The sequence below is a fragment of the Miniopterus schreibersii genome (genome assembly GCF_964146895.1).
Source record: "Miniopterus schreibersii genome assembly, chromosome: 15".
Classification (NCBI taxonomy): domain Eukaryota; kingdom Metazoa; phylum Chordata; class Mammalia; order Chiroptera; family Miniopteridae; genus Miniopterus; species Miniopterus schreibersii.
Genome location: NC_138115.1, coordinates 22,795,441 through 22,823,327, shown reverse-complemented (window position 1 = coordinate 22,823,327; position 27,887 = coordinate 22,795,441). Strand labels below are relative to the sequence as shown.

General features: G+C 34.0%; 1 protein-coding gene across 4 annotated transcripts in view; it reads right to left on the bottom strand.

The window, feature by feature from the left end:
• The window catches only part of PPARG (peroxisome proliferator activated receptor gamma), a 125,090-nt gene that overhangs the window by 79,301 nt on the left and 17,902 nt on the right, over positions 1-27,887 (bottom strand). For all 4 annotated transcript variants that reach the window (XM_081159064.1, XM_081159066.1, XM_081159065.1 and 1 more), the window contains exon 2: positions 24,039-24,112. The gene's annotated coding sequence lies outside the window, so the exon portion shown is untranslated. The remainder of the gene's footprint in view (positions 1-24,038; positions 24,113-27,887) is intronic.

Here is a 27,887-nt window from a genome sequence, read left to right as displayed (position 1 = left end):
ATTTTATAGGATTCCATTGTATCTTCCATTGTTCCTTTCATGTACTGCCTGAAGGGGAAGTGTATTGTTATCTGGGGAGAGCTTCCATAAGAGAGTTACAGAGGATGAGAACATAGCCTCTGGGAGATTAATGAATGATATGGCATTTAGTCCCCTATGGAACTGTCGGATAAACATTTTGGGAACTGTGTACCTAAAATAACCTATGCATTAAGGTCAGAAAGTTTTAGTGGCCCAGAGTTAATGAGACAAGCAATGTCGCAAATTGATTCAAGGGGCTTTGAAAAGAGCATTTGGAGTGGCGGATAAATGGGGCACCGAGAGAGGGTATGGTATTCACAGAAATGTGAAGATGAGATTGTCATATCTGTACGAAGTCTCAGAGAACATTTAATCTAACCCCCTCTTCATTTACAGATGAGGAAATCAAGGCACAAAGAGATTATGTGACTTGCCAGAGCCCTTGTCCAAAATAACATAGAGTTAATAACAAAGTTAAAGCTAGAATCCATGATATCCTAATTACTGGATGCTCTCGCAAGTATTTTTTCAACTGGGTCTCCTTATTATGTGGGAGGGATATCTATAGATATATGTTCTTAAGAAGTCCTAGAAAAGAAGCTTTATAAACAGCATTTTATAACTTTATTGAGGTATACTTTACATACCATAAAGTTCATTTCAAGTATACAATTCAATGAATTTTAGTAAATTTACCAAGTTTTGCAACCATCACCTTAAATCAGTTTTAGAACATTTTCATCACTCGGTAATATTTCTCATGCTGATTTATAATCAGTTGCAGTTCCCACCCCCAATCCCAGGAAAATACATTTGCTTTTGCTGGACATTTCATATAAATGGAGTCATACAATGTATGGTCTTTTGTATCTGGGCTTTTTTCACTTACAGTGTTATTGAGGTTCACCCACATTGTAGCATGTATCAGTAAGTTCCTGTTTAGTGCTGAACAATCTAGGCTAGGCTGTGTATAACTGTACTATATTTTGTCTATCTATTCAGTAGATGGACATATAAATTATTTTTAATTTTTGATAAAAAGTTTTAAATTCTATGTTTTCAATTTTTCTTTCATTTTAATGATACAAAAATTGCAAAATTTTATATTTTAGACTATCTAGGTATCTAGACAATTTTTTAACTGAATACTAATAGGCAGAATCAGTGCCACAAGTTTGTTTTCATGATTTCACTGGCACCCAGTATTGCCACTTTAGTTGTCCAGGATTAATGATAAAAGGACAAATGAATTTTAATATATAAATGATTCATTTGAGTTAGGTGAAAGTCAAATGAGATCCAGTAATGTTGTAGGAAGGACTATTTCATAGAAGAGTTCAACAAGAGATAAGTCGAGGACAAATTTAATCATGTACGTGGCATTGAGTAGCACAGGATGTAGAACCTCAAAAAGCGTGAGCTAACAGCAGTTATTTCTATTTTGAACTGTTAATTTGAATGTTAAGGGTTTTGTAACTTGTTATTTAATTTGTTTTGGTGGTATATAAGAGCTATAAGCATAAAAAGTTGATATAGCTAGTTTTATGTATATTTAAGTTATATTATAATAAAAATTATGTGAACACTGAGAATCATAAAAAAATTTTCCTTAAAAGAAGTCTGTACTTTATTCAAGTAGTACTAAGATATAGCTATATAAAATAACTGAACCAGGTTTAAAGATGTTCTAACCCTCTCATTTTATAAATAGGAAAAAAGGTGACATGACTTGTGCAAAATTATATAACCAGTTAGTGATACAGCTAGGTCTAAAACACAGGCTCTTCATTGCCATGACTATAAAACATTTATTCCAAGTTGTAGATTGTTAATCTTACTGAGCCTTTGGTCATTTTATCAATAAGACATCCACCGAGATTGAGACATGAAACAGATTCATTTTCTAAATCTTATTTTTCTACCAATGACTGAATAATGATTACAATGAAAACTTTTAATTTAGAATCTAAGATCTGGTATTCACAGACTTGGCATGGGGAAGAAGGAAAAGATGTTTTAGATAAATTCAAGAGTGAAGAGGCAGAATGGTATAATTGGAAAGAAGTGGAAGACCAGGGTTCAACCTTCAGTTCTGCCACTAACTCTGTTTATGAACTGAAGTCACACTAGTCTTAAATTCCCCATTTTAAAAATATTAATTTTTTTTTTTTTAATTTAGTGTTGACATTATTACAGATTTCCCCCATTTCTCTTCCCCTTTTACCTCCCTCCACCCAGCCCCTACCCTCCCACCCCAGGCCTTCTCCACACTATTGTCTGCCTCCGTGGGTTAAGCATATATATTCTTTGGTTAATCTCTTCCCATCCCCTCCACTCCTCTCCCCTCTGAGATCTGTCATTCTGTTCCATGCCTCTGGATCTATTTTGTTCATCAGTTTATTTTGTTTATTAGATTCCACATTATAGTGAGATCATGTGATGTATGTCTTTCTCTAACTGGCTTATTTCACTTACCATAATAATCTCCAGGTCTGTTCATGCTGTCCCAAAGGGTAAGAGCTCCTTCTTTTTCACAGCTGCATAGTATTCCATGGTGTAAATGTATCACAGCTTTTTTTTATCCACTCATCTACTGATGGGCACCTGAGCTGCTTCCAGACTTTAGCTATTGTAAATAATGCTGCTATGAACATAGGGGTGCATATATTCTTTCTGATTGGTGTTTCGGGATTCTTAGGATATATTCCCATAAGTAGGATCGCTGGGTCAAAAGGCAGTTCCATTTTTAATTTTTTGAGAAAACTCCATACTGTTTTCCACAGTGGCTGCCCCAGCCTGCATTCCCACCAACAGTGTACTAGGGTTCCCTTTTCTCTATACCCTCACCAGCACTTGTTTGTTGACTCATTGATAGTAGTCATTCTGACTACGGTGAGGTAATACCTCATTGTAGTTTTAATTTGCATCTCTCTGATGATTAGTGATGTTGAACATTTTTTCATATGTCTATTAGCCATCTGTAGTCCTCTTTGGATAAGCGTCTATTCAGATCCATTAACCATTTTAAAATTGAATTGTTTGTCTTCGTGGTGTTGAGTTGTGTAAGTTCTTTATATATTTTGAAAATTAACCTCCTATCAGATGTATCATTGGTGAATATATTCTCCCATACAGTGGATTCCCTTTTCATTTTGTTGATGGTTTCTTTTGCTGTGCAGAAGCTTTTTAGCTTGATGTAGTCCCATTTGTTTATCTTTTCATGGGTTTCCCTTGCCCTAGGAGACATACCAGCAAAAATACTGCTACATGAGATGTCTGAGATTTTACTGCCTATGTTTTCTTCTAGGATTTTTATATGGTTTCGCAACTTATATTTAAGTCTTTTATCCATTTGGAGTTTATTCTTATGTATGGTGTAAGTTGGTGGTCTAGTTTCATTTTTTTGCATGTGCCTGTCCAATTTTCCCAATGCCACTTATTGAAGAGACTTCTTTACTCCAGTGTATGCTCTTGCCTCCTTTGTCAAATATTAATTGATCATAGAGGCATGGGTTGATTTCTGGGGTCTCTGTTCAGTTCCATTGGTCTACATGCCTGTTCTTATGCCAATACCAAACTATTTAGATTACAATGGCCTTGTAGTATAGTTTGATATCCAGTATTGTGATACCTCCAACTTTGTTCTTCTTTCTCAAGATTGCTGAAGCTATTTGGGATACTTTTTGGTTTTATATATTAAATCTCCAATTTTAAAGCAGAGATAAGGAACAGAGATCAGATGACTTCTAACATTTTCTTTTAGCTCTTCCATTCAATGAATTTTAAGTGTTAAGGCCTCATCTATTACAAACTCTTGACCCTAATTAGAATCCCGTCTAACCTCTGTATTGGTTCATAATATTATTGCTATAATCTGCGCACATACCCACCCACTCACCTACCTTATTGTTCACTATTTCCTAACATGTAACTTAAGTTGTATTCAAAGGATATATCTACCCACTCCTATGTATCTGTAGTATATAGTAGGTGCTCAATAAATATTGAGTGGATGCATAAATGTGTGAATAAGTACGTATATACCTATTTTCTGTCATCTACCAATACTTGTTTCTGGCTTCCTGATCTTATTTATGCTGTAACACGTAATGATATGTTCTTTTTTATTAGTACAAAGTAAATGGTCTTTGAATGTCAATTCACTATTTATCCCTAATTAACTCATTGTACATAGACTCAATACCACATAATTTACACCTAAGTAGTTTCTTTTTTTTTTATCTTCACCTGAGGATAGTTTTTCCATTGCTTTTCAGAGAGAGTGGAAAGGAGAGAGAGAGAGAGAGAAACATTGATGTGAGAGAGACACATTGATTGGTTGCCTCTTGCACACTCCCCATCAGGGCCAGGGACGGAGCCTCAATTGAGGTACATGCCTTTGGCCGGAATCTAATCTGGGACCCTTCAGTCTTCAGGTCGATGCTCTAACCACTGACCCAAACCAGCTAGGGCCTAAGTAATTTTTTATATATTTGTTTCATTTCTCCAAATATGTTAAGTCCTTCAAAAATATGAGAGGGCATGCCTTTTACTTATTCTTCTTAGTACAGCACTAGGTGTTCAAGACTTGATTGACTGTCAGTTCCAAACAGATGGTACACTGTCTTTTCAAAAGCCTTCAGGAAAGTACCCCACCCCAAACGTAAATGCCCACAAGAAGCTCAGCCACCTTGTTTTATTTTCAGAAGGGGTTCTGAGAAAGTTGATTATCACCCTTTGCATATACCCCTCTAAAAACTTTCCCAGTTGAAGAATTGGTTTTACATAATTACTTCTTTAGACCTGATTCCATTTTTTGATACTTGAAAGTTCTAATATTATTACTTCCTTGAGTTGTACACAGAGTCTTGGACTGTGAAGGAGCACAGGGTTCTAATCAAAGCTCTACTACTTACTGATATCTTTGGGTAAGTCACTGCATTTCTGGGCTTCTATTTTCCCATATGTAAAACGGGAAGTAATATCTGTCCTACCTTACAGGGATTTAGGATTAAATATGTTATTATATAAAAGAATTTACACATTTTAAAGCTGTGTGCAAGTATATTATTTTCCTATTGCTAGTAGAACACTAAAAGCATTATCCTTAAAATTGTAATGTGAGAGCTCCATTAAATAAACATTAAAAAACATCTATGTGTTAAGAAAGTTGAAAGGAACCATGCTATCGTGCTGACATTAGTTATTTTGGGGTGATGGAATTATGAGTGATTATTTTTTGCTTTCTATTTTTCTGCATCTTTTTCAATAGCAGTATTACTCTTAGAATCTAAAAAGTTACTTTAAACTTACTCTTAGAGCCCTGGCCAGTGTGGCTCAGGTGGTTAGAGCGTCTTCCTGTACACTGAAGGGTGGCAGGTTCAATTCCAGTTCAGGGCATATACCCAGGTTGTGGGTTTGATTCCCAGTCGAAGCACTTGTGGGAGGCAACCAATCAATGTTTTTCTCTTTCTCTCTCCCTCTCAGAAATCAAATTTAAAAAAATTTACTCTTAGAATCTAAAAAGTTACTTTAAATAAAGGCACTGTGCAAAAACTGAGTATTAAAAACAGCAGCTATCAAATCTGGAGGATTCTTTAAAAGAGAATATCAACTAAGCCTCTACAGTTGACAAGATTAAAATTTCTGAGTAGATTATAAAGGCAAATTGCAGAGATGTTTAGCTAAGCTTTTCAAAGAGGAGGAAAGTTATCAAGAACTATTATCTTCCATCTTTTTTTTCTTCTCTTGTTTCTACTAGATATCAGCATCACTTGTCCTCAAAGAGTATTAAGAGGTGAAAGACAACATGGCAAACCTCAGAAAGGAAGCTTAACATTAGTATTGCATAAAAGAGACCACTAACTCCTGACCTGGTTATTGTCCTCTGCCTCTCCCCACTCCCCAAGAGCAACCAGCATTAATCTGGTGGATCTTGTGATGTTCAGAATGTATTCACAAATCAATTTCCAGCTCAGCTTTTATCTTAACTTACTGAGAATTCTGATCAGTAGTAGTCTTTTGGTTTCAGCATTGTCTCATCCTAAATATCATTCCCCCTTTTTAATATGGTCTCATAATTCCCACTCCTTACCCCTCCTGATTAGTGTCTCTGAGGAATTAAATGAAATGACTATATACTTTCATACCCAAACTAGAAGGCTTTTAAGAGTAAAAGAGGGCAGTATTAAAAATTACGCTCAGACAACAGGCAAAAACTGAGATTGTAACAGGCAACCTGGACACACAATCACTTTAAAATTAAGCAAAGTGAGGGGATTTAAGAGAGATGTTTCCTGATGTCTTGGTTCCTGGCAACTAGAAACTAGGTCAATGTTGCCATAGGTTTTTTTCCCCATCGCCTTCTATTTCTAATGGTTGTTAGCTCATGAATGTAGGAATTATATTAACACTTGCATTGGAAATCTGTATTTGTGATGAAACAAAATTTCTGTACTTTTCTTCATTTTTTAATGTTCACACAGGGCAATTGTTTTGCAAAGAAGGGTGGGAATTGCAAAGGTTTTGCCCTAGGCTGTCTTGCATTAAGAATTATTGCATCTGGCTACTTTTCAAGCAACCAGATGTGAAGTAAGTAATGCCCATTTGGATTTCAAATCTCATTTTAATATCTTTCAACATAAATAACAATAACAATAGTCAGTAAATTTATTTCAAGGTTCCAAGAGGTGAGAGACATTAGGCCACACAAAAACCGCACTCCAGAAAAGCTAGAGAAAGCAATGATCATATTAAAAGACTTAAAAATGATCTAAAAAGCTTATTTCAATGAAGACAGTAAAATAAAGATTGGTTTAATGGTTGCAATTAACCAAAGCACCCAAAGTAGCAAACACCAGAATAATTCAATTCAGTAAATTCTTAACACTTGGAAAAGTCTTAGTCATATTACTTAGTTATTGAAATTATTTTATTTGGGGGTTATTGAAATTATTGTATTTGTAGCAACAAGGGCTTTGATGATACTAGTTCTAACATTCTTTGGAGAGTATACAGAGCTTTAATACAGACTAAAAAAAAAAAAAAAAAATCTCAATATCAAATTCCTAACAACAAACCTTTTATATTAATCTGAAATTATAAGTGAATGGATTAAGCTACCTTGAAAGAAAATAAACAGTAATTTCTATTAGTACCAATTTTGTAGTATGATGGGCCCATTAATATGATGGATCTGGATTAGGCCAGTCTGATAACAGTTCCACCATTTTTATGTCCACAGTCATAAATAAGACTAAGATTTGAGAATACATAAAATGAAGATAAAAAAAATTAGAAATAAACTTGGAGCAAATAAAGATCTTAAACTATAAAGAGCTATATGGTAGGGTGTCAGAAATGAAAGTAGATCAACTGAACAGTTGAAGTAAATGTTGGGACATGAAAGATCTACTGGAAGAATTCAGGATAGAGTGACTTTCATCACAAAGTATAAAATAAACAATAATATTATATAGTATTTTAAAGGGATTTGACTTTGGGTGGTGAACACACAATGCAATATACAGACTCATGTATTATAGAATTGTACACTTGAGACTTATATACTCTTATCAACCAATGTCACCCCAATACATTTAATAAAAATTTTAAAAAAGTATATGAAGTATTTTTACATATATTATTTACTTAACCTTGAGAGGTGGGAATTATTTCTATTTTATTGAAAACTGAGGCTCAGGGAAATCATGTGACAAGGGCAGAATCATTTAAACAGGAAGTAAAATCTGAACTTAAAAATGTAACACAAATCAACAAACATAAGCTGAAAGAACCCAGTCAGAAAACTCTGCTGTTTACAATACACTGTGGGAAATACAGAGCAGTATAACCCTGCCCTTAAGGAATTTATATCTCATTGGAAAACAAACTGCAAAGAGGTGAAAAGTAATGATTCATGATTTGAATAAGAATTCCAGCCAACCGATAAAAGAGATGTCACAAGGTAACACCTGGTTAATTGCCAAATAAATGAAAAATGACTAAGTTTCACTTGGACTCTGAAGAGCATGTCAAAATGGGATTATTTATGGAAAAGGCTCCATGGAGGAAATGGGATTTCAGCTAAGGTTTATATAGTGAGCAAGATATAGAGGCTATAAGACAGTGACCATGTATCTATGTCACAGAACCTCAATAACCATTATTGTATGAATACAGACCATTGTCTAACTGACTGATGAATTAATGATTGAATGGATGAACATATGGAGAGGAAGCATGGAGTATTTGAGGCAAGGGGAAGGAGCATAAGTATGTATGGGGGATGGTGAGTGCAAACAAATTATTGTGCTTTATAGTAGTCTGCTAAGTAACTTATCCAAGACTATATAGTTACAGGATGTTTCAGGGGCTAGAATTTAGGTCTCCTAACTTCCAGTGAGGAATAGATGTGCAAATGGAAAATACAGTGGCTTTAAATTTGATAAACTTAAGCTAGAATCCCAGCATCACTACATATCAGGAGTATATTGACTCCTGATCGCCTTCAATCCAAGTTGGAATAACCTGGATCTTGTTAATCTCTGAAGCCTCTTCTCCCTCTCTTTCTCCATTTAAATCAGTAAGTAAATTATGCTCTTTCCCCGCCTCGGAGCCTCCACACCATATTTCCTGCCTGTAACATCACTCTTCTCACAGTTCTCTCAAACTAACTCCTATTTTCTCTTTGTCAGCATAAAAATCACTCCCAAACCCTCAGACCAGGTTAAATTACCCTGTTTATCCCTTTGTACAACTTATATTACCCCTTTCCTCCCTCACAGCACTCATTTTAGTTATTACTTGTTCATTTTCTGCTTTCCCACTAAATTATAAGCTCAATGAAGACATGATCCCTGCAAGTATGCCCACATTAGCACAAAGAACACTGAGTAAAGCCTAGAAGACTTGAATTTTAGTGTTGGTTAGTTTTATTGACTTGTTGTGTTATTTGGCAAGTTATTGAAATTCTCTAGGCCTCATTTGTAAAAGGAGAGGAGTTGGATTTGACTAGATTTCTTAAGCTTCACTAATGTATGGATCCCTTTTAAAGAAAAAAAAACCCTTATATACCTGCCAAGGTTATGTCCTCAGACTCCCGAGAGTCCTGTAAACCCAGGACTGAGAAAATCAAAATAAGAAACCATTAAAATGTCCTTGAATTGTTAAATTAGGGCTTTTAAATAACCTTTCAGATTATTATTGATATAAAACACATTATTTTTAAATTCTAAAACTCTCAAAACCTAAGAATATATTTGTGAATCCCCAAGAATTTGTGGATCCCAATTGGAGAAAGAGATGGTCTCTTCCAGGTCTAAAATTTCATCACTCTAAGAAAATGAGTATTTTCCAGAGTACTTCTAATGAATCATACTCTACACATGGGCTCATTAAACTGAGATTTGGGAGAGAATACAAGGAATTCCACAGCATCAAGGCTGTGGAAAATTATTTCTTATGAAGAGAGACAGATCCTCTGGTACTGATTTTGGCAATGAAAGACTGATAGCAAGCATTTCCCTGGGCTCCGATGAAGTGATTCTTTTGATTACGTGGGAGGAGTGTGTGAGAACATGAATCGAAAAGTGAGAGAGGAACAATAAAAAGGCAAACAGCAAACAGCCCAATTAAAAAATGGGCAAAGAACTTGAACAGACATTTCTCCAAGGACACAGAGACATCCAATAGATGCTGAACATTGTTAGTTATTAGAGAAATCAAATCAAAACCACAATGAGACACCACTTCACACCTCCTAGGATGGCTATACCATGATCCCACTTACACGAAATCATGGGAAGAGGCAAATTCACAGAGACAGAAAATAGAACAGAGATAACCACACGCTGAGAAGTGGGTGATCGGGAGATGTTTAATGGGCACAGAGTTTTGGATACAGATGGGGCTGATGACTGCACAACATTGTGAATGTAATGAATGTCACTGAATTGTATGCCTAAAAATGGTTGAAATGGCAAATTTTATGTTACATATATTTTACCACAGTTAAAAAAAAGAGAGAGGGAAGATGCAGCTTGTTATTTACCAGTTGGGCATCTGAATTGCTAACCTGTTGATCTAATAACGATGTATAGTGTACAATACATTGTTTTAATAGGCAAACTTGTTCTACAATAAAGGATCTCACGAATTAGAAGTAATAAGCGTATGACTAATCACCTAGTGTGTCTGTTTATTTTGGAATTATGGAGGTCCCTATAACTGGCTTATACCTATCAAGCAGTACAAACTCTAATTCTATGGCTCAAGTTAATTATTAATCATCCTTAGTGATGAATGTTAAAGGCTTCAAGGATCAAATGAAAACAGTTGAACTACAGATCTAAATATTCTGATTTCTCATTATTCTTTTTCTTCCCTTCTAGTGGATGGGATAATAAATGATTAAATGACCGTCAGACTCAAGGACAAAAAAGTTAGAGCATGAGGGTTCTACACAGAACTTACACTATTTCTTTCCATTTTTACATTACAGTACACAGGGTTTGCAAGGGAAAGCAAAGCTTTGCCAATGCCATTTAGACACTAAATAATTATTTTTATTTGTTTAATCTGTTTGCTTTGTTTTTCAACTTGATGAGTGATTCTAATAGAAGCAAATGGCATTTGTGGCTAAAAAACCTTGGGATTTTAACAGCTCTTTTGTGACTTGAATATATGTTTCAAAGGATTTTCCCAAATGTAAGTCAATTGTACTGTGGAACCACTCACTCTTCCTACCTCTTCAGACTTCGGGTCACAGCTCTTTCTCAACAGGGCCAAGAAAGCATTCATGCCAGCTGTCATCTTACATTCTCTGCTGTGGTCTTCATTCGCTTTTGATTTGGGCTCCTGACTCTCTTTGAAAAAAACCTTGCCAAGTTAAGTCAAGAGACAATGTCTTTAGTTTTTCTCAGGCTGCTTGGAATTAAACCCCTGACTGGAGAAAGGTGACACCTATTCATAATAAATATTCTGTTCTTCAGGCTTCTCTTTCCTGGACTTCTTACCAAATGCCCAGAGGCCAGGCCCTCAAATTATCTGAATATAAACAAAATGCTTGTTTCCTGACTGAGACTTCATCTGCCAAGATTCCACTCAGACTACTGATTTATAGGTGGTTGTAACTTTCTAAGCGCAGAAGATTGTAACAGAGTTGTGACACCGCCTATGGTCAGGCAAACAGAACAGCTAAAATAAAACCAACAGCAGCCCAAAGAGGAAGCAGCAAATTGGATTAAAACATCCAGCTTCCTTCTCTTTTACCACCTGATACTTTTCACCCTACCTCTCATATAATTTAAATTACAAAATAACCTCTTTTGACATAACTTGTACAGGGTGGGGCAAAAGTAGGTTTACAGGTGTGGGTACGTGAAACAGAGTTTATTCTCATGTTATTATTTATTAATTATTGTATTATTTTCCATATGAACAACTGTAAACCAACTTTTGCCCCACCCTGTAGGTATATCATAGTAAATTGATCACTCTTCTAAAATAATTCCGTGAGAGGGTATATTTTGAAAAAATAGGCAAATACTTAAAACTGAATAAGTTTTAAAGGGAGAAATAAAAAATCAATCACTTTCTTCCTTCAAGTTCATATTTTCACAGGATGGCTGATTCCATAAGACATGTACCAGCTTGACTAAAAACCCAGGATAACCATACAGCTTCCACTGAACATTTCTACCCAACGAACAGCCACTTTTAAAATCTGTATTTCCATGTATCCCACGTGAAAAAATACTCCCTCTTCCTCAGGGAAAGGGAAGACCAAGAACAATCTGCAACGTTGAAGCTTGGTAATGAAAGAGAAACAGAGATCTTTCAATGGCCAGATCACTGAAGATAAAGTCAGCTAACAGGGAAATGGCAACTTGGGCTCTAATTCCTCATCAGAAAGATAAGAAGAATCAGTGACAACCCAAATAGCAAGAGTAAAATTGATAATATTCTGGAAAGTAGTATAGAGTATACAAAAACATGTATTTGGAAAAATATTCCTGCAGTTAATTTTCCCATTTAAGAACACTAACCAGAGATGTCTCTGTTGATTTTGTTACAGCTGTAACTTTTCCACTGTATGAAACATTAAAGTTACAAATTGCCTTGCTGTTTGAGTGGTCTGGAAAAAGTAAATTCCGTATTACTGGACTGCTGTAAATTTAAACCTATTTCCTTTAATTCTCAGCTCATTTAGGCAGAATACTTCTAACTGAAAGTGTAATGAACTATATTGTCATCCTACAGGGTTTTTTACAACTCCATCTACCATATTTAGGGATGCGGGGGAGGTAGCAAGAAGCCATAAGGAAGTAAAAGGCATTATGGTGACATTTTGTAACCTTTAGCTAGCCCAGAGGCAACTGAAATCATGTGTTTAAGATGGGAAGTGTTACTAAATTTGGAGTGTCTTCTTGTCGTTTTATTTTTTTCTTACACCAGCATCATTAAATTTGTTCATAAACAGATTTCTGTTTTTTCTCTAAATCATTTTTCTTCCATAATATAAAACACAATCCCTTTTATAAAGGAAATATTCTTGGTAATATTCAAATTAAAAATGCATGGGAAACTACAATACTACAACTAATTTTCAAGTTACTACAAAAGACATTTTTGAAAAATCCTAAGATTTCCATTAAATGGCCATTAATTTCCCAAGTTTAGTTCCCTTTTTATAAACATAAATCAACATTGTAAACAAACTAAAAAAACAATTAAAATGATACAAAAACAAGGCACTACATGAAAAGTGACTAACAACACAATTAACATGTCCCTGAATTGTCATGGAAGAGACTGAGAAGAGAAATTAAAGAGGAGAAAAAGAATGGGAAGAGTACTATTCGAAGCATCTTTATTGGTGACATTTTATTTTGTAATTCAGCTTTCATTCGTTTAATATTTTTTGAGTAGTTATTATGTATTATGCTGGATGCTAAGGACACATCAGAGAATACAATATAGTCCTTGCTTTCAAGAGAGCTTACAGTTAGTAATTCATTCAAACATTTTAATAATTTTTTAAAAATATTTTTATTGATTTCAGAGAGAGGAAGGGAGAAGGAGAGAGATAGAAACATCAATGATGAGTCATTGATCAGCTGCCTCCCGCACACCCCACAAAGGGGATTGAGCCTGCAACCCAGGCATGTGCCCTGACTGGGAATCGAACTGCGATGTCCTGGATCCTAGGTCGATGCTCAACCGCAGAGCCATGCCCGGCCAGGCCAAAAATTTTAATAATTTTTAATAAGGGGGTAAAAGGATACATCTAGAAACTTTGACTTGGTGACATAAATTCTAAATACTTCCTTTGTATCTCTAATTTTAGTTATTCCTACAAGTTCCTTTGATATATAAAACTGTACGATTGCCATAATCTATGAATGCTTAGAAAATTAAGTACTGGAAGGGTTCTTAAAAATCAATTGGTTTGACCTAACCTAATTTGTCTAAAGTATGGGAAAACTGAGGCTGGAAGAGGGAAAGTGACTTGATTAAGGTCACTTACCTGCCATGTCTTTATTTTTATGAGCGTTCTTCCAAGTAAGATATAATTTCAGAGTTATCATAACTAGTGTTTTTATAATTCTACCCTTGACTGATACCTTTCTCATTTATCTTCCCTTGATCTCCACTGGGGCAGCTGTCACATTAACTTCATTACCCTTTCTTCCAAACTTGGTGGAAGCAGTTTTTCCTTAGAGGGTCTGTCTCTTTTTTAATGTCTAATCTGAGATCTCACCCTATAATATTTCCTCCTTCGCCACTGACTTGCACTCTTCCCTACTTTACTTGATTCAACTGCTCCAGTAGAACTGTCCTATTCACTGCCAAAATCCTCAGTGGTCTAAAGTCACTACCTCCTTCATTAACAAGAGATGGAAAAGTACCTATTACCTTCTAGGCTCCTTGAATTATCCATTCCTACCACTACACTTGTGTCTCTCTCACATCGATGTTTCTCTCTCTCCTCCTCCCCTCCTTCCCTTCCACTCTCTGAAAAGCAATGGAAAAAATATCCTCAGGCGAGGATTAAAAAAAGGGTGGATTAATATCCCAAATATATAAAGAACTCATACAACTCAATAACAACAACGCCCTCCCTCCCCCAAACAATTCATTTAAAAAATGGACAGAATGCCCGGCCGGGCGTGGCTCAGAGGTTGAGCGTCGACCTGGGATCCAGGAGATCAGGGTTCATTCCCGGTCAGGGCACATGCCCAAGTTGTGGGCTCGATCAATGACTCTCTCATCATTGACATTTCTATCTCTCTCTCCCTCTCCTTTCCTCTCTCTGAGATCAATAAAGATATATTAAAAATAAATAAATAAATAAATAAATAAATAAATAATAAATAAATAAATGGACAGAAGAACTAAATAGGCACTTTCCCAAAGAAGACATCCAAATGGCCAACAGGTACATGAAAAATAGGTCAACATCACTAATCATCAGGAAATGCAAATAAAAACCACAGTGAGATATTACCTAACACCTGTTAGAATGCCTATCATCAAGAAGTCAAGAGATAGCAAGTGTTGGCAAGGATGTGGGAAAAAGGGAGCCCTTGCGTACTGTTGGTGGGAATGTAAATGGGTTCAGCCACTATGGAATAAAATATGGAGGTTCCTCAAAATAGTAAAAATAGATCTATCTTCCTCTTTTAAACGTTACCATTGTGTTGTTTCTTAAGACCTCAGCTTTCAACACATTCTTAACTTTATGCTAATTGGTCCCAAATCAACATGTCTAGTTCTGACCTCTGAAACAAGGTTCAGTCCCATATCTTCACATCTCTCTGGGATATTTCTACTGAGATATTCCACTTTCATTTCAAATTCAACAAATCTAAAATCAAATTCATCTTTCTTCTCCCAAAAAAGCCCCTCTTCCATATTTTTTTGTTGATGTTGTTAATCCTCATGAGGGTATTTTTTCCATTGATTTTTTAGAGAGAATGGAAGAGATAGAAACATCGATGTGAGAGAGATACATCGATTGGTTGTCTCCTGCATGGGCCCCGACCGGGGAGAGGTATTGAGCCTGCAACCAAGGTACGTGCCCTTGACCGAAATTGAACCCATAACCCTTCAGTCCTCGGGCTGACACTCTAACCAGCCAGCGCCCATATTTCTTTTAATACCTCTATCCCTCTATGTATCAACCAAAAGTTCATTTTTGATTCTTTTTTTCCTTTCATCCTCTCTCTGTTTTATTCAGTCATCAAACCTTATGTTATCAAAATATCCCTTTCACCTGCCCATTCCAAACAGAGCTGCTTTTATCATACCACTTCCCTACCTCCAATTCTTCAAGTTCCTCCAATGCCTCCTAGACAAAGTCCATGTTCCTCACTATAGCCCTTGTATCCAAAGTTAGCCCTGTCCTCTCCCTATGTGAATGTCCCACTGATTCTAGAATAAAACATGCCCATTGATATCTTGAAATTCTTTCCCCATGATGCTCCTCATGTTTAAAATTTCCATCTTCTTCCTTCTCATGTATTCATATCCTTATTTCAGGGTTCAGCTCAGGTACAACCATCCATGAAACAACTAGTGACTATTCCAGCTCTGCATATATGTCTTCTTTGAACTTTTAACTACATATTTTTCCTCAGTGACACACTGTCCTGCTCTATTATTTAATTCTTTCATTTGGTGTGTGTAATGTCTGTCTTTGAGATAAGACTGTGATCAAGAATATCTCGTAATTCTATTTTCCCTAGAACACTGCTGGATACATAAAAGTAGCTCAATAAATACTTGCTTAATAACATATACAAATAGGAGCAAAAAAAAAAAAAATCTCAGTACAAATAATTATTCTAGCCGTTTATCTGACTGACAAGCCCTGCTTCAAATGTGATAGAAAGCTGAAAAGCCATAATCAGTCTGTAAACTGAATATTTGTACTCTTCAAATTATATAAGTAAAAAGTAACTGATAAGGTAACCTATGTGCTTTTATGGATTCATTTTCAACACTTAAAAAAAAAAAAAAAGCCCATGCAAAGGTTAAATCTACAAAATTGTAAATAGATATTATATCATGGAAACTCTTTTCTTAAAATAGTTTCTGTTCTCAAGAAGCTCACTCCATAAAACTATAAAATCAACAACAATATATGATAATTGGCACATTCCAGTCATGAACCCAATGGTGTGACAGGAACACTGAGCAGTCTGGTTTCGCTGAACCATAATATTTGTGATAGCAAATAGGTTGAGGCTGACCACAAAGTCTCTACTGCTCCCTGAAAGAGGGGTAAAATGTAAACACAGTGTGTTTTAGAAAGATAACTCTGTCAGCTTGGAGGGTAAAATGAAAATGGTGGGTTGTTGAGCCAGAGAGACAATGTGTAATAACTCAAGTGAGGAATACAGAAAATACGAACTAAAAAAAAAATCAATGGAAATAAAAAGGTTGGAAAAACAAGTTTATAGTAGCAGCAGTCAGTGGGTTCATATATAAAAAGATATTTTCCCCCACTACTTTTGGCACCAGGGAGCAGAAGTGTACAAAGAATTTACTCTTAGACTTGCTGTGGCTATTACTTTTATTCCAAAGCCTGACAGGTAAAAATAGTTATTCCATAAGTTGAGAACACAAGTGGGTAACATTTTTTGTAATTTTCATATATCACTGAGGGTGAAAGTCAAGTCACTTCACCACATTCCAGCCATCATTCATCCTAGATCAGTTACTCTTTAAAAAGGATTGGAACTTAAAGGAAGTTAGTCTACTTTGTCAGACACAGAGGCATTACATTTTTAAAAGTGTGATTGCTTCCACTTAACACTCTCTCTGGTGAATATGTGGTTGGATACAGATCTGTAACATCTCACCTTTCTCATGTTGGTGCATAAAATAAAATTTAAAAAATGAACTAACATACACAATAAAAGAATTTAATGCTTTTCTTGAACAAAGACATTAAAAAGATATTGAATAGTTGCAGAGATTCTTTGAACATATATCATATCACATAGATAAGAACTTAAGCAAATTATTTTATATTTCTTATTGTGTGGCAATATATTATTGTGGGGTCTGAAACTGAAATCACTACATGCAGAAATATTTAATTCATTTCAACAAATGGCTTGCTACAGATTGGGTCTCAATCGGAAGCTACCCAGGTATGTTCTTATAAATCCTCAAATTACTGAAGACACATAATCGCTATTAAGAAAATAAATAGCAGTAGGTTGAAAAGGCAAAAACCAATTTGGCTCTGCTTTAATTGGTAATAAGAAAGTAGAGTCTAAGAAATAAAGATGCACGTTTCTCTGAAGCAATAAATAAATAAATATTCAAGACAGAGTTCCAACAACACATCTTAAAAAAAGAAAAAGAAGATTAGCATGTGCTAGGAAACAATCTATCCTTTTGGCAAAATGTAAGACCTGTGTACTGAGCATGAAGGAACAGCTTCCATTCAAATCCTACCCTCTTACAGAATGACTTGGATTGGGCAGTGAGTAGAATACTGTAAGGATGTATTGGAGACTTTAAGGGTGTATTGAGTGGGAGAGAATGAATTACTTGTCCTCTATTTTGATGTCATCATTCGGAAAAGATAAAAATTAAAGGCAATGATTGCAGTAATCCCTTAAAGATATATAATGCTGTGAAATTTTTCTAAACCCTTTATATTATTTGATCTTATTTGAGTCTCACAATAAACATCTTAACAGATAAGGAAATTGATAAGTACTATAATACTTCTTGAGTAATACTCCTGATATTTCCAGTGAAAGTAACAAAAAATATTTTGTGGTTTATTAGTCATAAAACATTTCTCTGGATTTTCAAAATAGATTGCTAAAAAAATTAGATCTTGTCAACTGTATTTATACTTCAGCGGTTACTTCAGTACACAAAAGTGCTCGCAATTTTACGACACTATCTGGAAGAAGTTCAACAACACGTTAATACTCTACTCCTACAAAATAATTTTAAAGCTCCATGGGAATTTAGATTTGCACAAGTTATTAGGATGTGACCTTTCCCTTAGATTTCTTATTTTAGGATTGACTTAACATGGTATTTCCCCAGTGGGAGCTGTTGTACTTCCTTCGCAGATAAGAAAAATAGCAATCACAAATTATAGTGAGGAAACTTAGGGAAACATATATTTCTGTGATGCTGATGAAACTAAAATCTTAAAAGGAGACCACACTACGTATTCCTTGGGTTTGAGAGGAAAGCCATGTGGCTTGCTAACAAAAGAAAACAAAAGTTATGCCATTATGGTATTTCCCTGAAATTTATTCCTAATTGTTTCTAGTCACAGCAAACAAGTCTTATGACTTTTAAAGATTTTATTAAAGAGTTTACGTCACTAAATTTCCTATGTCCTGTCTATTGGGAGTATAAAAGGTTAAAAATATCAAACTTTTAATAATTTAAATGATTTCAGTTCACAGGATCTGGACTGAAGGACAAGGAATTCATGAGCGTAAAGAAAAAAACACCTACAATAACATGAAAGAAATCACAGTTGCTTCACATATGTTCCATGGAATAATAGTGGATTCCAATTATTCATCTCTTACTATATGATACTGTGGTAGAATTTATGAACATTATTTGTAACATATGAGTTACTGGAAATATCCAAAGAATCAAGCATGCTACAGCTAGGACTATAGAGCTCATTATTAGCAATTTTTTAAAAATGCTAACAAAATTGTGGAAGGGGAGATAATGAAGACATGTACATTTTTTCTAACTAGTCTAACTAGGTGCCCAAATCAATAATTTTATATAGTGTTAGTTAATGTACACATTAAAATTAAGAAATTATGAAAGGATTTAAAATTTTTTTCTCTTGTGAGAATGAAAGTGTAGGATATAAATGAAAATAAATTAATCATCAAAATTTTTTGTATCCTCTTATCAGACATACTTGTACATTAAGCTTTATAAAAATTACAATTTTGAAAACACTGCTTTATTTAAATTATTATTCAAGAATCTTAAATAATCAAACCTCTTTTCCTACCATGCATTCTACAGTTTAATAAACTGTTAATTCATAGTTTCTATATCATATAAGTTTTTCTTTCAGGCTAAATTTTTAGGAATTAGTCATCTATATTTTATAGTTGTGAATGATGTTTTTAAGTAAAAATAGCATCCATTGTGATAGACTTATACATTTTTCCAGAACATATTATGTAGCTTAGACACAGCTAGGTTTTAAAACATGGTTTTTGAATGGAAAGAGATTCGAAAGTCATTAAGAGATTAGAAGTCATTTATCACAATCCCTTAATTTTATAGACATTGAGGGTCAGGGATAGGAATGTATTTACTTTCTCAAATACTACATAGGTTTATAAAAATATGTGTGTGTATATATGTATTCAGAACTGGAAGCAACTTGTAGAAATTAAAATAGTTTAAATAAAGATGTTAAGATTATAGGTAAATTTTCAAGAAAATGATCTTTATTGTTATTACATTTCTTATTTGATATTTAAAAACACAATACCCTGTACTGCAGTTAAAAGCTGTCATTTCTATTTCATGTCATTAACTGTAACTTAACCTCCAAATGAAAGTTTAGAATAAAAAGACAATTATCCATAATCTTTTCCTATTCACTGTAATATATTTAACCACATACTTTTCTATCTTTAAATTTTCTCAAATCTTTATTCTAAAATTAATATTCCCCTCAAATATTCAAATCACAAATTTAAAATATTTAAATAAATATTTTTTAAAAAATGGTTTGTATACAACGCTCTGGAAGTCCTAATTTTGTTTTTTGGTTTTTGTTTTTTTAAAATATATCTTTATTGACTTCAGAGAGAGGAAAGGAGAGAGAGAGAGAGAGAAAGAAACATCAATGATGAGAGAGTCACTGGAGATCGAGCCCGCAACCCGGGCATGTGCCCTGACCGGGAATTGAACCCCGATAGCCTGGATCCTAGGTTGATGCTCAACCGCTGAGCCACGCCTGGCCAGGCTGGAAGTCCTATTTTGTTAAAGCTGTATTTTCATAGCAGTCATACCTTTCTAACTAGCAAGGTGTGGACTTAAAAGTCCATGAGGTAACCACAGCAGTCTTTACATTTTATTTAAATTTGGCACAGCCTTCGGAAAAAAACTGCAACTTCCCTGCAATTAAGAAGGTTTTTCTCCCTACCCTAACCCTAAAACCATCAAAAATCCCATAATTTCCTGATATCTAAGTAATTGGTAAAGAACTCTTCTCCACCCTCATATCACTATAACACACACAAAGCTGTATGGACAGAAAAAAACCATGGCTAAGAAATAATACAGTTAAATGAATAGAAATCATTTAAATGTATGCTTTGGAAATAAGTTTTTAATTCATTTCAAATTCCTCAGAGTAATTTGAAATGTCATAAAAACTAACAATGCTTAAACCCTTTGACATAGAAACTTCTCTTTCAGCGATTTAGCTGAAGAAAATGATTTTTAAAAAGTGAAATATGTGCATGAAGATATTCACTATATGTAATGGTATTAGAATAAATAGTAATTGTATAACAATAAAAAACTAAAAACTACCTAGAACTGGCTTAGTAAATTATGTGATATCACTAAGACAAACTATTGTGTTGCCATTATGACAAATTTGAAAGCCAAGTAGACACAAAGAAAGATTTATATGATCTAACAGTAAAAGAAACAAAAATGCTACATATACCATAACTGTCAGTAAGTAAAAAATGTAAACATGCTAACAAGACTGGAAGAAACTATGCAGAAGTAAGAATAGTAGTTTATATGTATTTAAGTGTGGTCTTTTTATTTAAAAACAAATTTTCACAAGTTTTCGGTAATAAAAATGTCTTAAAAGAATTTAACATAAAATGAAACAAACCCAATGGCCAACATTCAAAAGCAAAAGTCATCTGTTCTAGTTCCTAATCTTATTTCTAAATGTATCACCTGCCCCTCCTCTAAGGTTTTAAAAGTAAACATTATCTATGTTCTAATCCTGAAGCCCTGAATTCATACATAGCAGTATAGCTAGGCTGAGAGTTTATTTACAGAGGGCAGGACTGAACTTTGCATGTGAGCACATACAGAAAATGATAAAGATCGTTGTGTCCTATTAGTAATTTACAGAATTGTGATTTGCTCCATCCAGTACACCTATAATTGAATTCCTCAGCCATAAAATCATTGGGACCAAACAAATTCAGATATCTTTTATCTAAACTCTTTTTTTCTTCCTTACCATCAGTTAACATATTTCTTATGGGGCTTTTCTTCTTTTTATAGATTCATTTGTCTTAGTTATAAATTAACTCCACAAACAACTCTCCCAACCACCCCAGTTCTACTGTTTCCTGTGTACCAGGTTTCTTTTTACTTGCACAATTTATGATATAGGGGCCATTTAAACAGCCAGTTGGAAAATGATGTCCGGGGAATCATTTCTAGATTAAAAAGAAGAAAAAAAAAGATTTCTAAGGATAAATGCCCACAGGCAGAGATTCTCCTAGTAGCTTGGCGCCCTAGCAAAGAAGTGAAATGTAACTGCTGAAGACTTCTGTTGTTTCTTTTTCACTTTAAAAAAATGTGGTAAAACATACTTAACAAAAATTTACCATCTTAATCTTTTTAAATGTACAGTTCTGTGGCATGTACATTCACAATGTTTTGTGGCCATCACCACTATCCAGGTCCAGAACTTTTTCATCTTCCCAAACTGAAACTATACTCATTAAACACTAACTCCTCCCACCCCCAGCACCCAGTAACCACCATTCTACTTTTGGTCTCTATGAATTTGACTACTCTAGGTACAACTTCTGTTACTTCTTTTCACCTAAAATCTGTGAATTAGTGTAATTTACTAAATTGGCTGAAAATACGAGAGTTGCTGCTAAAAAATTTAGGGAAGAATTCCTAATACTTAGTATTTCATTTTTCATGCCCAAACACTTAAAATTCAGACCAAATACTCATTTTCAGATGCCAAAGTACGTCCTGGCCACTTACTTTGTCTTTCAAGAGCTTGCTTTTTTGATGTTAAGTGGCTTTAGGTTTTTCTAAATTTAAACTGACTTTCTAAGCAAACTTAATTCTACTATTGATTTCCTTTAAGAATCAAAGTTCCCTCAGTATTACTTGTATTCACTGAATTTCCAGACATTTTACCTAAAAATAATATGATATTCTCTCATCTTCAGCATTTAAATATAAGACTACTAATTCTAAGTTCTTGTTCAAATATTGTCTTGGGTAATGAAAACTGGTGAAACAAGAGATTATTAATGAGATCTAAATACTTTCACAGTTCTGGTTTGAACATTCAAATCAGACACTGATTGTCACCAACTAAAAACTTTGCTAAGAGGAGGTTCCCAAGGAGGCAGAGCCTTGTGGAATTTTCCCACTCCTAGGTCTTCCAGGGGACCAGAAGTAACTGGCTAAAGTACTAAGTGGAGATTAAACTTGTGGAGGTAAGGATGACAGTGTGTATGGACAGGATTAAGAAACACTGCTCAAAGGGTACTCTTGATGAAATCAATGCCCCTGCTCTTCTCTGTTTTAATATTTGCGAACAAACAAACTCACTCTGTAAATCAGTGAAAATCTAAGAATGATTACTTAGTGACTCCAATATTACTTCAAAGAACTTTTTATTTTGAAATAATTTGAAGCTTACAGAAAAGTTACAAAGATAGTAAAGAGAGTTCTCATGTACCCTTCACCTAGCTTCCCCCTACTGTTACATTACATATTACAACCATAGTACAGCTATCAAAACTAATAAATTAACATTGGCACTATAAGCTACTTTACTTAGATGCCATCAAGTTTTTTTCCACTAATGTCCTTTCTCAGTTCCAGAATCGAAACTAGGATCCCTCATTGCATTTGTTGCCATGTCTCCTAATTCTCCTTCAAATCTGTGGTAGTTCCTCAGTCTTTTTTTCTTTTTAACAGTTTTACTGAAGTATAAGTGATATATGAAACACTGCACATATTTAATGTATAGTCTGCATCTTTACTTGTATTTTATGCCTGAGACACTGTTGAAGAATGCTGGCCAGGTATTTTATAGAATGTCTCTCTATTTAGGTTTGTCTAGGTATTCTCATGATTCAACTGAGGTTATGGATTTTTTTGGAAGAATACCAAAGGCATGATGTGCCTTTTTCAGGACAATTTATCAGGTGGGATATGAGCTCAATATACCTTATTACTGCTGATACTAACCTTGATCACTTGGTTAAGGTGGTATCTGCCAGGATTCTCCACTGTAAAGGTACTATTTTTCCTTTTGCAATTAATAAATATTTGGGGGGAGATACTTTGAGGTTAAGCACATATTCTGCTTCTCTTTACACTTTAACCAATTTTAGCATTCATTCTGCCTGCAGCAATTATTACAGTGGTTCTTTAGTGGCAATTTTCTATTTCCCCCATTCCTTTTACATTTACTAATTTAAATTCCTCTGTAAGAAAAAGTTCTCCTTCCACTTGTTTATTCAGCATTTATTTATATCAGTATGGAATCATATTTTATATGGGGGGGCTATAATCCAGTACTATATTTATTTATTTTATTGTTCAAATTATTCCAGTTTAGCCTTTGGGAGCTGGAACATGAGTATTGGATATTGAAGCTACTCTCTCCTTTGTGACCAGGAATCAGGGTTGCATGACCTATAAGGAACCAGGCAAGATATTTGAATTTTTAACTCTAATTATAAGTATCATAGGAGCCTAAAATAATATACTTGTACTTGAGATTTATTTCTAAGGATATGAGTTATTTCTCAACTTCTAGGTCTCTTTCCTATCTTTGTTTTGTCTTAGACAAATACATTACTGTGTTCTCCCTCAACTGACTGGTAAATTATACAGTAGAATGTATTCTGATAGTCAAAATAAAAGGGCTCTAAGAAATTTTACGATAAAATACTATAAAGAATTTGTATGTTCTTTAAAGAAAGGATACATTTAGTATGATAAACTCTGAGTTTACTTACCGTTAAAGGGTGATTCTTGTTTGAGAAAATGGCCTGCTTGTGTATCTGTGGTTTAGAATTGGCTTCTTTCAAATCTAAACAATTAAAAAGAAAGAAGATTTTTAATATACACATATATTCAAAATTCTTAGACAACCAAGACTGTTAAAGTATACAAGTACAAATAAATTTATTTTTTCTGTTGGATTTCATTCTGAATGTTTGCTTTCCCTGAGTTTGGTTTTGTATTCTCTAGAAGTAACCAACAGCTGCTAACTGACTCATAAATCATGCAGGGTTGTCTAATCTTCCTGGAGAGACATATATTAGATTCATTTCACCTATTTTCCGAGTTCTGTCCTTGATCATGAGTTAAGGTCCTTTATCTCATCCATCCTTTATATCATATTAATAATGACACATTACTGTACACTTAAAAAAAACTTATCTTAAAAGGATTAATAACCTCAAGAGCTAGATGTCTGATGAAAGTTATACACAGCAAAGATGATATTTACTAAAAAATAACTTCATTCTAGATGGCATATGGTTGTTAAGCCTAAAGAAAAGTACAGTGATGTGTCACTACCACGTAGGGATAGTAGATGCAGCACATTCCACGTGAAGTAGGTTTTTAAAAGGAAGACCCAGAGAGCACATTATCTGGGTAAAAGTGCCAAAGGTCTTAGGATACATATCGTTAGCTCTTATAAAGGGCTCAGCGATACTAGAATAGCTGTACATTTCCTAAAGACAAAACAGCATCTACTGCCAGAATCCTTATCATCAGGGCCTTAATAGACCAATATCCAGACTCAATGTTCGGCACTGCCTAACCTACAAAAACTTCTAATATTTTTTCTTTTTTAATTCTGCACCTTTCAAATTCGAACCTGCAAAAACCATTCTGTTATTCAGGCATGATATAAAAATAGTGGTTCGTGAATATAAAATGTTTTCCCATTTTGTATTCTTAATATGAAAGAATATAAACTATAGCCAATGTATTTGTTTGAGTATTTGTTTCTCTAGCATTTGTTTAGTACTTTTTTTTTGAAATGGGAAACCTCTTAATGTAGACTCAATATCAGTAATAAAGTAACAATGTTTTCAGAATGGGACATATTCTCCTATAAAGAACTAATTTGTCAGTTTTTAGGCCTGTATGTTTTGTTTTCTAACTGCTGACCTGTATCATGGCAATTTAAATAACCACTCTCTAATTTGTTGTCAAAACAAAAGCAGTATCTACACCAAAACTGTTCATTATATATAACATGTATAATACATGAGAAACAACTTTATAATAGATTACTACTTTGACTTTTTTTACATGTAAGTCAGCTAAAAATGGCTTAAATATGTGAAAACAATAGGAGAAAGTATTAATAAAGAAAATTCGAACAAAATCTCTATCTGAAAAATTAAAGAATGCTGACTCCGGGTTAAGATTGTCATAATAGCTTTCCTTGACATTCGTCCCAATTTCCCTTTGAAATACATATGAACTCGTTAAGAAGTAACGAAAGTAAAGAAGAAAGAAAGTAAAGATTTTTGGTAACTTCTATTTCTAGCTTGTAGTCCTAAGAGTTCAATCAAATAGAAAGCTGGCCAGCTCCTGCAACTTTCAGAGGCAGGCAGAATTCTATAACTTTTCTCCAAACTCTGTCCCACGACTAAGATCTGTAATTTCCTTTCTGTATCCATTCAGTATTGTATTGTACTATAGAAGGTATAGTTTCCAGGCATAAACTACATTTGTTTATTTTATATGTAATATATATTATCACATATATATTTAGGGATATTATTTCAAACATATTTTATTTTACAGATATATTATAAATTTTATTATTTATTATATTCATATCGATAAAATATAATTATGTGTTAATGGTAACTTATAAGTTATATAATTATTAATCTAAAGTATGTTGATATTTATTGCATGATTTATTTTACAAATAAACTAAAATTCTATAAAATTATACCATGAAATATACTTATTTTAATATAGGGCAGAAACAAGATCCATTCTGGGGGCAATAAATATCAAGGATTCTAATTTTTTCATGTCCTCCATCTGGTCAGTTAAATTCAGATTGGTTTATATTCATTAGATTATAAATCCTTCTATTCACCCCTGTAAGTCACAGAATGAGGCTGTGAAGATAGCAGACAAGCCCCTCATATTTAAACAGAACCCACATTAGGTAGGTGCTCTTCATATCTACTCACCCAACCTTTTTATATCTGAATAGGATTTTTACCAGAATTTAAGCAAATAATAATGCAGCAAAAGGGCAATACTCAGACTAGTTTGTCCAAAATGGTATAAGTGGTAAAAATTAATGTAAGAAAAATTTAAAACAAGAACTAAAAACTTATCAAAGAATTACTTCCCCCAAAAGCTCTGGGCCTAAGTAATTTTACAGTTTTCTTTTTTCAAATTTTTAAGAAAGAGATAATTTTCTTGCTATATAAACTGTTTCTGAGTAGAAAAAATATAGGGAACAAATTAATTTTTCAAAAGTAGCATAATATTGATATTAAAAACTAACAAGAACAAAGAGAAAATTACCAATACCACATATTAAGTTAAAATTATAAAATGCTAATCAACAAATTCAACAGTATACTAAAAGAAAAAAATCACCATAATCAAGTTGGATTTATCTCAGTAAGGCAAAGACAACTTAATATTAGAAAACCTATTAAAACATGTGTCAGAGCACCAGGTCAAAATTTTAAAAGAAAACATGACTATCTCAAAAGTGCAAAATAACCCTCAAAATTCAACATCCAGTCTTGATAATATTTCTTGAAAAAACTAAGAAACTTAAATAACAAGAATATTTATTTCAAACTTAATTGTGAAATACTATAGCAGCAGTTCCCCATATGTGTTCTATAGATAACTAGTTCCTTAATATTTTCCAACAAAAAAACTTCTACCACAAAATATATTTGCATATGTTGGTCATTTTTTGAATAATAGAGTACATTAACATTGCATATAGTCTGTAAGCCTTAAATTTAAAAAAAAACACAGTATCAACAACAACAATCTGCTTAACTGTTTCACTCACTACTTTGTTTCTTCACTTTCCCTTATTTCATTCCTCAACCCACTTCACTGTGATTTGTCACTTATCTTCCTACTGAAACTCAAGCAAAAGTAACAAGTTATCTCCTCCTTGCTAAAGTCATTAGATTTTTCTTGATTTTCATTCTATTTATCCAATGGTGCACTGGTAAATGGTTAACAATGTCTCTCCCTATAGGGGAAAATACTCTGATGTGTAGTGTTTGCCAATATGTGTGGTGTAAATATCCCACCATGACTGATTCAGGTTTCCAATGTGATATCACTAAGAACAGAGTGAGGAAATGCTAATGCAGTAGTAGTACACAACAGTATACAGTATTTCCACCATACAAATACAATCAACATGAACACCTCAACAGTGTAAAATAATTAAGAAGTGATGTAACTGCTGTGTTTATTACTTTTGTTTTTAACTTCACTTATTATATTGCAAGTACATACAAATTAATTTTTAATAACAGCTGTGGATAACAATCAACTCACAAAAATTCTGAAATTTTCACATTGACTTCTACAAACCAGTCTGAGCTGGCTCCAGCACACCACTGTCTCTGCCTCTGCAGCATTTGACATTTTGTCCATCCTTTACTCTTAAAACTATCTTCTCCCTTAGCTTCCCAGAGACTAGTTTCTCTGAATTCTTACCCTACCATAGGACTGCTATTTTTGTTTCTTTTCTTGGTACCTCTTCTTTCTGAGAATTTCTATTTTATGTGTTCTGCAAGTTCCTTCTTGGCCTCACTGTCAGCCATAAACACTTG